At 35.0% G+C, this 14954-nt stretch overlaps 1 long non-coding RNA gene across 2 annotated transcripts; it reads right to left on the minus strand.

Annotated features, from left to right (window-relative positions):
* Positions 1 to 1151: 1151 nt before the first annotated feature.
* Positions 1152 to 4527, minus strand: LOC118680289 (uncharacterized). Of its 2 annotated transcripts, XR_011397932.1 has the most exons (7): positions 2386 to 4527; positions 2217 to 2323; positions 2056 to 2136; positions 1877 to 1981; positions 1611 to 1819; positions 1374 to 1545; positions 1152 to 1325 (listed from the first exon to the last, which is right to left on the minus strand). It is a non-coding gene; the product is annotated as an uncharacterized lncRNA (long non-coding RNA). The 2 variants fall into 2 exon arrangements; XR_004975799.2 differs by having other exon boundaries at positions 2217 to 4527.
* Between the last annotated feature and the right edge of the window lie 10427 nt (positions 4528 to 14954).

Raw genomic sequence — 14954 nt, forward strand, 5'->3', positions numbered from 1 at the left:
TGTTACGTAATTTTACATTTTAGGTGACGATATATTCTACTTACACTACGCCATGGCATTTGAAAATTTGGAAATAGCTGCAACAGTTACCTTCCCTTTTTGAGACAGCTTATGCAATAAAACAGTATGTTCCGCCAAAAAATTAATAATGACTTTGTTTTGTATTTCAACTATTTCTGGAAAAATAAACATACCTGTCAATTCCGCAATTTTGTCCGTAAATAATTATTCCAGGTTGTTGCATTAATTGCAACTATCAACGAAGCTATCTAAATACTAAAAACAGACAATGTAATTAAAAGAACACCCATAAAAATTTTAAAATAGTTCAATTATCTACAAGTATATACTTGTATGATTGGGGTATTCCGGCGTTCATCCGGCGAAGCCTTCCCGTTGTTTCCATCTCTAATATCTACATACTTGAACATATGTATGTAGATAAAAACACTATTGCCATATATGTGCATGTGTGTACATCGTATTGCATACTAGATAATATTAAATATGCTGGTTTATCTGCAAGCTCTTAAACTAGGTAAATATCCCGACAAGAAAAGTGACGGTCATCTGATGGGTAATATGACAGTCATAGCTGAATGAAGTCAGCGCGTAGAACAAAGTTTCTATGTGTGTGAGTTTGCATCTCTCTTTAACGCATGGATATTCTTAATTGATTCACTATATATCTGTGCTGCTCACTCTCATGCCTTTTGCTTAGTCATTGCTGACCATAAATCCATCATAGCTGAAAATTGTCAGTGATGACTGCAAATCTATCATAGTTTTTCTATTCATTTTTAAACCTATAATATTCAGATTTTTACAAAAAATTTACTAAAAATAATATAATTCTTAAAATAAGTTTCATTATAATTTAGTAACATTTCTTCCTCTCTAGGTAATTTTTTTAAATGTATTAATATACGTACAAGTATATACACAAAAGCGAAAAATTGTATTAATTAATATTTACATATTTACATAAATAATTCGTTTCTTATAATTTAAATATTTACATAATTAACTGAAAGATCAATATAATTCATTGTTCTAACTTTAAATATTTACATGATTAATTGAATTAATTTTTTAATATTTAAATATATTTATAATTAACTGAAAAAAATATAATTCATATTTACGAACCAAATTGCAAAATTATAAAATTGTAATAAAATAAAATTTAATTCTTAAAAAATTATATATTTTTTAATTTTTTCGCCTCTTTTCCATGTGTTTTTTTTGTTTGACTCAGTGGTGGGTCCGTTCAATGGCTCTCCGTATGCTCTTTACAAAGTCAAAAGCACCTTGTGACTGGAAAACTACTAAACAATTAAAATTAATTAAAAACAGTTGTCTTAAGCTCTTACACGCCGCTTATTTATCTCGTAAAATAGTCTTTATGAGCCTGAGTTCGCCTAGGGTATGTTTTTCGCCTCTTTCATCCCAATTAAAGGACTCGAGGAGGCAGTCAGTATATATATTTTTAAAAACGTTTTCGATGTTATCGGATGTACCCTTCAGTTTGTGGATATAAGTGGTCTGTAAAATAAGAATATATAGATGTAATTAGTAATATTGAATGTAATTATAAAGAACGTGTTTACCATAGCCTGCGTGAATTCGGGGTTTTTTAGATTTCTTCCACCTCCAGACATCCCTCAACCGTTTCAATTGGTAAAAGACTTGCTACCTCATCAATAGTGTCATCTCTTGCCTCTCCGGTCATGGGACATACCGATCGCTCAATTTTTTTAATACGCATCTTGCATTCCCTAATCAGGGAGCTTTGTGCTGGTACCGATTTATCTGTTGCCTTTTAAAATAGATAAACATTTGAATTTATAATTTTATTATATATAGAATTCCTTACTTTTTGTTCAATTGTTTCCACTTTACCAGTTATAAGTGCTTGATTGGTAGTTATCGTCACATGTCCATTTTCCAACGAGCCCATTTTATGGAATAATAATTGTTGCTATAGATTTTAGAAAAAAAAAATGGCATTATATACAAAATTATCTAAATTTCAATTTGTTATAGAATATTTACTTAGATTCGCTTCTAAACTATGAAGCTTTTCCATTATTTCCTGCTGGTTGCATAAAATTTTGTTTAGCATAACCATCATATCTGAAATGAATTAAAAAATAACTTAATTATATTCAAATTAAAAATTAAAAAAATAAATTTAATGTTTATTTTATAATTACCGTTGTTTTGTACTGGAGGTGGCACATTCTCCTTACATTTCAAAGGCGCTGAGGTTGTTGCTATTGTTGTTTTATATATATTTTTTTTGGTATCATTGATTGATAATCTGAAATAGATATGTAATATTATTGATTGTATACGAGTATCTCATATTTATGTTTTGCTTACCATTTTGCTCTTGGCTCTCAAATATAGAGTCGCCAAACATATTACTTGTATTGAAGCTCATGTATAGATACAAATTTTATTAAATTTATGTTTTTTATATCGTTGAAACAGAATGTGCAGGTTGTTGCGAAAAATCGTGAAAGAGATGATGCAAAAGAGGAATGGGAGAAACTTGTCGCCATGGGGGACGCAGAAATACTTATGATCTATATCTTCTATTGATATTTCAATATCATCATTACTTAAATCACTAGCCAAAACAATTCCCAGACTGTTTGCAGACTCAAAAAGTGTCTCAAAATAGTTCAATATTTTCTTAAAAGCGTTACATATATACCTATTTATTCGCTTTGGTTGAGGTGTTAGTGTTTATAGCTTTCATGGGTCCCAATTTTTTGCTAAAACAAAAATAATCCTTTTCTTTAATGGGATTAATTTCAAATGATCCTATTTTCGAGGCCATATTGAAATCGCCGCAAAATGTATGCCTTTCATTGATACGTAGGAATATTTTTTGCAAAATTTTATTTGGTTTATTAAAATTTAAGAAACTGCACATAAATTTCAAATTTATATTCTGAAAAGGAATCTAATGGACTAAACTGTTCGACACATTCTGACAAATGGAGCAAATCATGGATATTAAAGCTAACTAACTCATCTCCTTATATGCTCCCAAAATTATTTATAAAATCATATAATACTTCTTGAGCTATATCTGCCTCAACTCTATAGGCAGAGCTTCTAACTATACGAACAAACAGTCATTTTACTATTCATTTTACTGTCAGTGGTGACAGTACTTAAGCATTCAGCTATTTCATTCCTACACATGTAAGCAATATAATTCGAAGATGTCTCTGTTTAACAATAACAGTGACGGTCAGTTGATTAGTAAACTGTCCGTCAGTACTGACATATTAAATGTGAGTGTATTGGTGCATGCATCTTCTTTTGTGTTTGTTTATGTATTTGCAATTTAGTGGGTTTCCTGTTTTCTAGTTAACACTTGCTTTATTTGAAAATAAAAGTCCGCGTCTCTGAATATAATTATATTGTCGGTTGAATCGCCCAAAATGCGGTTTACGGATACTTATTATATACGGATATTAAATTATATATTATATATATGCGTGTTTTTGTTTATTAATTTAATTGGCGGTTCTTTACAATTTCGTTATTATCGGCATATTTATAAAGGCAACTTCACCTCTGGTTCAGATATGGCCATTAATTCTGGCTCTTCTGCTCTTTTGAGAACATTCCCAGGAGATAGGGCTGTGAAATCCGAGGAATCTTGCGAGAAAATGACGTCAATTGGAATTAGTAATGTAGTGAACACTTTATAGTTAAATTTGTAATATCCAGCTACTTTTTTGAACTGAGAATTAATGCTTTTGATTTAATTCCTTCAAAACGTTTAGATATGGTAGATGCGATCAGAGCGACCATTACTTATGTAAGTTTAAGTGCGTCACTGTATCACCTTGGGAGTATGGTGATCCCGTAACTACACTTTTGTGTTGTTCTATAAATTTGAGGATCTAAGCAACTACTCTGAGAGCTGGGGATAACGATAAAAATTGATCACGTAAAGTGTACGTACGATTGGATATATGCTTCAGAGTCCTTTCGAGTGGTACCGACCATTATCTGAACAAATAGCTAAACGAATAACTTTTTTTATAGAAATCTTCAAAATACTAATCTTCTGGGGTTGTAATTGATATGAGGGGGAGTTTTTGTAACTCCCAAAATTTCCTTAATTGGGACTTATGGTATTATTTTGAGGTTGAAAATTTCAACACCTTCAAGTAATATTTGGAGTATGAGGTTACTACCTAATAGAATATCTGTCTGGGCGTGTTCCAGTAAGAATCAGCCAGCTTTAGGTGTGAAACCTTTTGCCAATGCTTGCTATTTATTTGATAGCTTGGAATCATGTTCGTAAGTTGCGGTAAGACTATAGCTTGTGCTTTGATTCTCTTATCCTCTTGAGAGAAATTTCGGGTAATGGGGCAGATTTTATTTGAGTTTTGGACTACTCTTCCACCCATTCCCGTAACTATTTGGATTGTTTTGCCTTATATGCTAAAAAGATCGTTGTGATCCTTGGTCTATTAAGGCTGAAAGTTTAAACAATTCTCTTCGGTACTTGATTGAGGTTACTGAAGTAGAGTAGTAGTACCCTACTTTGAGTAGCATTTGAGATGTAAGTGCTTTTGACCAGCATGGTTTTTTTTGGCAATTTTCATGATTTTGAGCTTTGGGATGTGCTGTTGCAACTAAACCAGTGGTTCTTTTTGTTAAGCGCTTCTTTTGCTCCGAAGCTGCTATAGAAAATGAGACTAGTAGTTTAACGAATTCTATAATTGTTTCTTTCTGAATTTTAGGCAAGTTCATTAGTTTCGTTACTTGTTTATCGAAGATTATTCTTTTAATTCGTATATTGTTTTTGAAGCTTCCCAAGCTAAATTGAAATTTTCGGCATTAAGTGCGAACTGTTTGACTACAGGGTGAAGCACGAATCGTGCTACAAAAATACACTGTAATAACTTTTTTTTAATCAATGAATTACATTTATTTATTTGTTTATTGTAAAGCAAATTTTATCTTATAAAATTCATTGCTCTTAAAAATTATGGTATGTAAATGACCTCTATGCTGAGCTACACATATGCAACACCTAATTAACAAATTATTCATTGCAGACTGAAGGGTTAAAGTCGGGATTGCCTCAATTATCCATTTAATGGACTGCTTTAATTCAGTCAGATTTCTAGGTTTTGTTTTCTACACATTTTGCTTGACATAACCCCATAACAAAAATTTGGTGCAGTCAGATCAGGTGACCGAGGGGGCCAGCGGAAAGTAGAGTTTCGTGATATTAATTTGTTTTCAAATTTTCGTTGAAGCTCCGCAATAACCGGTCTGGCAATGTGAACAGGTGCTCCATCTTGCTGGAACCAAACGCTATTGAAACGGATACGTCTTCGGCGCAGTTCTGGGTAAAAAAACTCATTCAACATCTTTAACTAAGTGCCCATTGCCAGTTACTGTTACACCGTTTTCTTCAAAGAAGTATTCCCCGACAATATACCTTGATGAAACTGCGCACCACACAGTGACTCGTTCTGGGTGAAGTTCCATCTCGTGGATTACTTCTGCATTTGATTCATTTAAAATCGGCAATTTTGCTTTTTTATATTTCCATTTAGATCAGACATAAACAGGCAATTTATCAAGTTATTGTGTTCTTCGGCCATTTCAATATTTTTTTCGCAAAATTCTAGGCAAATAGCAAATCTAGAGGATTTAACCGGCTTGTTATTTGAATTTTGTACGAAAACAGGTTTAAGTCATTACGAATTATCCGTTGTAATGACCTAGTTCCAAGTTGCGCCGCTAAGTTGCGAGTCGAAACTCTTGAATTTGTATGAACTGACGATGCAACAGTCTCGATTGTTTCTTGAACACGAACATACGGATCTCGATGGTACGGTCTTCTTGCCATACTTCCAGATTCGGCAAACATGTTTACCAACCTCATAATGGTCCACGAAATTCTACTCGGGGGAGTGCCGCCAAAATCCCGTCTGAATTTCCTTTGGACGGAAATGACGGACTGCAAAGCATGGTACCGCTGCACTATTCCAATCCTCTTTTTCGTATCCCATGCATTAATTTGTAAAAAATAATAATATGTCAAAGAAAATAAGGTAAGTCGATTACTCTTACAGAAAAAAGGTTATTACGGTTTGTTTTTGTAGCACGATTCGTGATACAATTTTTGTGCTTGTGATAATTTGGAATGGTTGATGTAAACGGCTGTAAACAGATCCCGGAAAGTGCAGTATCCTATTAAACTGTCACTTTCTGAAATAAATTAAGGGGCTGATATGCCTTTGATATTATTTTGCTTTGTAGTACGCTGTCTTGAGCGTGTAGCTTCTGCAGGTGTATATAGACTATTATCATCAATCATCATTTTTGGATATGTTATAATATGCGTTTAATTTAATTTAAGTACATTTTTTCAGTGTTAATTGAACTGATAATAAATAAGAGTATTTTATTTCGGAAAAAACTGATACTTTGTTTTATTAATCTCGTTTATTTTTTGCTTGTATTTAATATATACTTTTTATATTTTATCTTGAAAACATGTCTTGATATTGTGTTGTTTTTAAATTAAAACTGCACTTGTTATTTTAATATATTTTATTTCCTTATTTTAGGTATATAGGCACACCCTAATAGATGGACTTATACGTAGTTAATTATATTTGTGTGCAATTGAGAGCTCGTTAAAGAGATCAATACGCTTTGTACATAAGTATGCACGTATGTATGTTTGTGTACTTTGAAATTTTATATGCAATCATGCTTGTTTTTGTTCGACAAAGGAGTTTTACTAAATATTTGGCAATTGCTTATAGTATGTACATATAAATATATACAAATACACTACGCAATTATTGAGTTCTTTTAGAAAGATTTTTTATAAGTAGTTTATAATGAGTTTAATTTTTAATTAATAAGAATACGATTTACCGCCGTTTGTTAATTTTCGAAATTTATGATCGCTTGTTTTTGATTTTTTAAAATGGTTTAAAATTAAATAACTTTAACAGTACTCAATGTAGGGAATAAAGAGTACCTACCTCATAGATTATATTCCTTAGGTTTGTTTAAACTAGTATGTATTATATGTATATCTGCTCTAAAAAACAGCGAAAACGGAATTTTAAAACAGGATATATCGCATTTTGATATATTATGTATATATCTACTCTACGTATATATATGGAATTGTATGTATATTTAGTAAGTAAATATGCACATACATATGTGTGTTTGTATATATATATATATTTTTTTTTTGATTTTTTTGTGCTTTAGTTTATATTTGATTACGCCTTTGCTTATTTAATTTAAGCAATCCTACTAATTACTTTACTAAGCATAAGGGGTACTGCCGGAAAATCTTTGTAAGGATGTACTTAAATTTATGTTTTGTTAGAGAGCTAAGATAAGCGTGTTTTGAATACAAGAATATATAAAGAGGCTATCAAATTTTATTTATTTTTTTTAGAGATATATGTATATGTATGTATGTACATTAGACTGCTTTTTTTTTAACTATTTTTTTTTTCGATCCCATGGTGAAATTTTGTTGGAAATACCAAAAAAAAAATTTCCTAAAAATTTGGGACTTTAATTTTAATATTAAGTACTAGACCTAGGCCTGTAAAGATTTCCCATATAAAATACACGTAAAACTTGATTTTTTTTCTTTTTAATTTTATAACTCAGCGGCAGTTGATGGGATTATCTCACTCGTCATTAGGTATTCCTCAGAATTGAACGCTCTACAAAAGTCTCCATTGCGGTAAAGTTATAACTTGCACCTGCGGGGTAGTACAGGCCCCCAAACCAAATTTTTCCATGAAATTCGCGTTTTTTTGGAATTATCTCGTAAATAACACTAGCTACAGAAAAATTGTTAATAACAAAATTGTAGGAAATTTAATTTCCTACAAAAAACCAAATCGATAATATTAATACTCTTTGAGATACAGAGATTTTAAGTTGAAGTGGTATGGAATTCTTAAGTTAAATTGTTAAATAAATGAATTTCACTTTAAATTGTCATTTAAATCACCAAATATTTATATTTTTCATTGCAAACGCTGAAATACAAATTTTTTTTCTGAAATTTTCAAATTTTTTTTCCTCTTACTAAAAATTTTATGTCAACTCTCTCCTGGTTTTTATTTTATCTGTTAATCATCTACTGCATTTAAATTTTTTATTAAAAGTGAGATAAAAATAAGCAAAACAAAGATGGGATGATTTGTACTTCTTCACTCTTTGATACTGATAAATTTTTGTTTACGTAAAATACCAAGGCATTGTATGTTATTACTCGACCTCACCTGAGTTTTACAAATTTGCCGTTTAATTGCAGCGCTTTCTTTGTTATCGCGTTTGAGTTCCGCGAGAGTAAGAACAAAGCTGCGCGACTACTGAGCGGCCTAACGTCGTTAAACGTTTTTTGCATTAAATTTGAGGTTAGGTAAACTAATTGTGCTAAAAAATGTGTGAACAAGATAATAAAAGTATTTACCATTATTTAAATAAATGAATTGTTTTTTTTTAATGAAAATTATATTTGAAAATAGTCATTTTTATTAACAACTATTTATTTTGATGAAAAATTCATAATTTATAATAACAAGCTGATAATTTAACAATTAAGCTCAGAAATCCATAAAAATTCCATACCACTTCAACTTAAAATCTCTGTATCTCAAAGAGTATTAATATTATCGATTTGGTGGCAAAGACTTTTTTCAATTTTCTTATTTACAATGTTTCTGTGGAAATTCGAATTTCATGGAAAAATTAGGTTTGGGGGCCCGTACTACCCCGCAGGTGCAAGTTATAACTTTACCGCAATGGAGACTTTTGTAGAGCGTTCCATTCTGAGGAATACCTAATGACGGGTGAGATAATCCCATCAACTGCCGCTGAGTTATAAAATTAAAAAGAAAAAAAATCAAGTTTTACGTGTATTTTATATGGGAAATCTTTACAGGCCTAGGTCTAGTACTAAATATTAAAATTAAAGTCCCAAATTTTTAGGGAATTTTTTTTTTAGTATTTCCAACAAATTACACCATGGGATCGAAAAAAACAAAATAGTTCAAAACAAAAAAGCAGTCTAATGTACATATATACAAGGATATATATTATTTACTTGATTAAAATGTTCTTAATAATGCGGTATTCCGATTTTTAAAGTTAATTACTACAGATTGGGAACTGCTTTTTCATTACAGGTTTTAAATAGGTTAACCGTAACTTAAAACATTCATATGTGCATATAGTAATTAAAAAGTGAAATGATTACTGTTGCACTACCAAGCATTTTTGGCAACTATCAATCGCGAATAAATAAGGTATAAGTTAAAATTTAAGATTGATGCCACAAATTATTGGCAGTTCCATCGTGAGAGAAACTGCTACGAACATCCTCTGGTCTGACTTTCAAAAGAATCGTCGACAGGTAGAACGCACAGTTTGTTGATAACTTGCCGTGCGATGCCGCCAGACGTGCGTAGAATGGGTGCTCTTGCAACACCGTCTGTCCCAGTGACGATTTCGGTAGCGCGAGCCAAAGGCCATTTAAGATGTGCTGAATTTTCGTTATTGCTGCATACGACGTCATTGACTTCAATATTTCGGTGTGGTATACGCCACTTCGCTCGATATTGTAGAATAGTGCGATATTATTCACTCCATCACCTCCAAAATCTGTTGTATGTAGGTTACCTGCTGCCAGCGATCTAAACGATTGCAGTTTAGATACGTGAGGTTAAGCTTATAAATAGCGATAAAAAATCCACCAATAAGAAAATGTCCAGGTGTCAATACATAAAGTATTCTGGGTTTTCTGAAGATTTTACATACAACAGAGTTATAAAAGTGCCTTTTTGCCATTTTTACTCATTTTCTCACTAAGAAATATATTGCGTAAGTCCTTCAACTCGGTGTCAACGAAAATTGTACGATTGTCTGTTCTTAAGGCAAATCAGCCATGATGTGCTCGATGAGTCGCGGTTTTGATCGGCAGCAAATGACCCAAAATTGCATACGAATTGAGGCAAGAACGCACTAAGGGCCTGTATGGTGATCCTTTCGATGAGAATGAGTGATTATTGACGACGGTAATGGATGATCCTTTGGTAAGATCATTGGATGGCGTGCCTCAAAGTCCAGTGTAGAGTTCTTTTAACTACCACCAACCAATTTATCTTTAAGAGTCAATAAAGATATTATTCTTCTTAGGCGTGTGAGCAATTGAATCCCACGATGAATATCTGGAGTTATGAGCTGGTACCTCATCGATACCATAAATTTGTATATGTATCTAAAGATACGCTACATTGTTCCGAACTCGTCGATACAATATATTGCAATAAAAAAGATATTTCGGTTCTATCAATTAAAATATGCAAGACATTTTGGCGAGTTTCTGGTAGAGAGATGTGAGACGCGCATGGTTGCGACCAGGAAGATTCAACGTTTTCCAAAAATTGAGGATATGCATCCGAAGCTTTGACCTTAGAAGCTGCTTTGGTGTAGCGCCCTTGCATAGAATGTCAGCTGGATTCATGGACGTGGGAACGTACCGCCACTTTTGAGGGTTCCTCTCGCAGGCATGAGAGGACCACTTACAAATCGGACCAGCAATAATAAGAACAATCAAATATAATCATTTTTGTTAATTCAGATAATAATTTCGCAAGTGAGGAGGCCGCACAAATTTCTAATTTGGGCACTGTGATCATTTTCAGAGGGGTGTGGCGAGCTTTGGAGCACAACAAATCATCCTTCATTGAGAGAACGCAAGCACAGTTGTGTGGGTCATAGCAAAGTGCTATGGTAGTCAGTACGAAATGCTTGGAAAATTTTTCTGATGTTTTCTGAGGTTTGTAATTCAACAGAAACACATCACCACCTTTCCATAATATATACTGAAGCATATTATCTGAAGCATTTCCTGGTGCATAACACATCGATCCATTTTGCAAATGTTCCCAGTAAGTGCAATGGGGAAGGTACGAAAAATAATAAGAGTGTTGAAAAGTTTAGGTTAAATTGAAGGACCTGTCATGAATAATCATTTAAGTATAACCCTGAAGTTGTGGTCACAGAACATGTGCTAGCATCGTTAATAACGCAATGATGAGGTAGAAAAGTCCAAGGTCCACATATTCCTTCATGGAAGAGCTGTGGTTTGCCTTTAAATTAGGATTCCTACCAAGTTTTCGTTCAATATTCTCGAATCTGCGTCTAGCAGCTAAATGATAGTCAACAAGTGAAACCAAGCTGCGCTTAATGGAGAAGTGAACTGAATACTCGCCGGAAGATCAACGTTAATAATTATTTTTGAAATTATCCTAATAAGATTTCCCAAAACTGACGAACTAATTTGTTTAACTGTGTATCATGGCCTATTCCACTTGATGATCCTTGGCTTATAAAAAATGCTGATAGTTGAAGGTTTTGTTGCCAACCACCAGATAACACCCATCCCAATTGAGTTTTTTGAAGAATTGCCAACCCAGAAGCCAACTCTATCTGCCCGACACAAATGAGATTAAAAAATCCGATGAGCATATTGATGCGTTGTGGTACGCTGAAAGCAAGATCAGCTAGTTGGATATTCGAAGAAATATTTCAATCATCGGTGGTGACTAAAGTTCCAGGTTGATTATAATTATCAGTGATCGTTTGAGCGACGAGAGCAGTAATGTTTGTTGAGTAATCAGAAGTCCGCGACTTCAGTACAAGATCGACTGAGTATCCATCCATTGGAAAACTTGCATCTCCAATTATTAAAACCGAAGCGAAGGATTTAGCTTTACGCAGTTGAATTTGGTTAGCGAATTACTTGTGACAAAGTGAATCTGTGAGCCAGAGTTCAATAGTGAGCGACAAGGTACTAAAGTTCCGGCACGATTCTTTACTAAAACCATTGCAGTAGCTTAAAGTACAACATCAGATGGAGATCGGAAAGCAGAGATGTCAGGCTGCGCTGGCAGCAAAGCAGTCAAGGCATTAGCTTGGACACAATTTGATATTAATGGTAACAAGGAAGTATTAGCTGGTGCTGATGGTAAACGACTAAAATGTAAAAGCGTGTGATGCTTTGAATAACAGTTTTGACAAGAACTAAATTTGCTGTCTCTCATATGATGGCCTTTCTTTAAACATTTTAGACAAAGTAAAAGTTTCTTAGCCCCTTTCTGGCAAAGGTTGGGCGAAAGATTTAAAACCCGTTGGCAATTATAAATCAAATGCTCAGCACTTCCAAAAAATATACAACCACCCTGGTAAATGAGAAAACTCAACTACACCGCACAACACACTACTCACAAGACAACACTGGCACGCACCCCACATCTGGAAACAGCAGAACACCCACACACCACACCACACATACAAATGCATTACACTACTGGAAGCAGCCGCATATACACACACACAGTAGGATCTCTCGGAATTTGCGATATTCAAGTGAAGTGGTAGTGTTTTAGGTGCGGTCCTGGGGTATTTCTTTGAATCCCTATTTTTCCACACCAAATAAGTTCAGTTGCTTCCCGGTGAATTTCGGAAACCGAATCTATCCAAACGGACACAAAATATATAAAGAAAGATAAGTACAGCTTGTATTTTTTAATAAAAATCCATTTGCACTTACCTGCATATAGTTGCAATTTTTGCTGAAAAATTTGTTATATTTCCCCTGAACAGCAATCCAAACAAAACGTGTTCTTGATTTGTTCTACCGTTTTGTCTTGATCGCTCAGCTGTTCTCCTGTTTGTTTCTCCTCTTTCGTATTCCCTCTGGTTTTGGCATTGCCAACCACAAAAATATACGCAAGGTTTTTAGTGGCACTGACTGAACGTACATACTGCCAAGAGTTTCCAACTATTTTTCTCAGTGAGGTATGGCCTCTGAGAACAGTAGTGGGAACACTCCAGAGAATCCATTTAGAAGGAATTCAAAAATTATGAGAACTCCTCCTAATGGAAAGAATGAGTTATCCACCGCTGCTGGATCAACAAAAGAATGCGAAAATGCCATCCATACAATTAGAGGTGGCACACTCTCTGAGGAACTACCAGTAGTGGAGATACCCGAATTTTTAACTGTTGGGTAATAAAATAAAAGAACTGGAGAGCATGATGGCGGGCCCAGGCAATGCGCGACCTAGTTAGCAGCATAGTAACACTACATGCGAAGGCTGAGAAAGGTGGGAACCTACCCAAAAGAATTATGGTAGGGAAAGCATCTCAGGTATCCCCTATGGGTAAAGATGTAAATACCCAGAAAAGAATGCGTTAGGCTTTAGGCTTTTTACCACCCACAAAAAAGCCGAAAAATACAACCAAAGCGGCGCAGCTCACTAGCAACGAGGCTGCGGAATTAATTCCTAGAGAAACCACGATTATACCTGGCGGAGGCGAAACATGGGTGGACGTCGTTAAGAAGAGAAGACCGATCGAAAAGAAAATCAGATCGAGGCCAGACGCCATCATACTTACTAAAAAGGATGGTGTATCATACGCTGAAATTCTCCGCAAAATAAAAAGTGACAGCGGATTAGAAGAATTGGGTTCAAGTGTCACATACATTAGGAAAACCTTGAAAGGAGACCTGCTTTTAGAATTAAAGAGTAAAGCAGAAAAGAGAGCAGACTCATTCCAAAGCGCTTTAGAGGGAGTGGTCGGGGAAATGGCCGTGATACAGCCCAAAACTCACAACGTCACGATTATGTGCAACGATTTGGATGAGGTAACTACACCCGAAGAGATATGCGAGGCACTACAAAAGGAGTGCGGAATACAAAATTTGGGGAAAAATAATATTAAAATTATGCGAAAGACTCGAAGCGGAACCAAAATAGCTATCATATGCCTGCGCGCGCAGGATGCCAAGACTGCGCTTAAAGTAGGCAAAATTAAAGTAGGGTGGTCCGTCTGCCGCCTCCGGGAATACTCCCCTATTCATCGTTGCTATAGGTGCTTTCACCTAGGGCACATGGCACGCAAATGCTGCAACCCAATAGACAGATCGTCCCTATGCACACGTTGTGGAGCCGGTGGACATGTAGCGAAGTCATGCACCAATGATCCTAGTTGCATGCTCTGCAAAGGAGCACACACAGTTTTGAGTACGACTTGCCCCAAGTACCTGGAAATGTTAAAGGCGTTAGGGAAATAAGGATATTACAGCTGAACTAAAACCATTGCGATGCAGCACAAGATCTGCTCGAACAGACAGTATTTGAAAATAACATTGATGTCGCCTTACTTAGCGAGCAATACTCCCAGCGTTCGGAAAGCACATGGGCCACAGACATATCCGGCAAGGCTGCAATATGGTCTTGTAAAGGTCAACCTTTTATATCTTGTTCCAAAGATCATAACTGGGCAAATATACGTGGCATATACTTTGTTAGCTGCTATGCTCCTCCCAGCGTCTCAATCAAAGACTTCCTCCTGGAGCTTGCTCTAGAAACCAGAGGCAAATCGCCAGTCATAATCGCAGGCGACTTCAATGCGTGGTCAACTTCTTGGGGAAGCAGGCACACAAACCATCGTGGTCGTTTGCTACTGGAATTCCTAAGTCAAACGAACCTTACAATAATGAACAGCGGAATGAAAAATACCTTTCAAAAAGGAAACAAAGGCTCCATAATCGATCTCATGTTTGCAAACGATGCTCTAAGCAGGCACATTAAGTGGACGGTGTCGGATATATTCACAAATAGTGACCACATGGCTATTATTGTTGATGTTTCGTTTTCCGGAGATACGGAACCCCGCAGCAATGGCACCTGCCAAAAACGAAGCTGGAAACAAAAGGAGTTTGATGCCGACCTTTTTGAGATAGTCTGGAGCTCTGCAAATACACCAGGCGAGGACGCCACCGACTTGGTGTTTGCAGTGCGGAAAGAACTGGTCACAGCAAGCGATGCAACTATGCGTAA

Source organism: Bactrocera oleae, chromosome 2, assembly GCF_042242935.1.
Source record: "Bactrocera oleae isolate idBacOlea1 chromosome 2, idBacOlea1, whole genome shotgun sequence".
In the NCBI taxonomy this organism is placed as follows: Eukaryota; Metazoa; Arthropoda; class Insecta; order Diptera; family Tephritidae; genus Bactrocera; species Bactrocera oleae.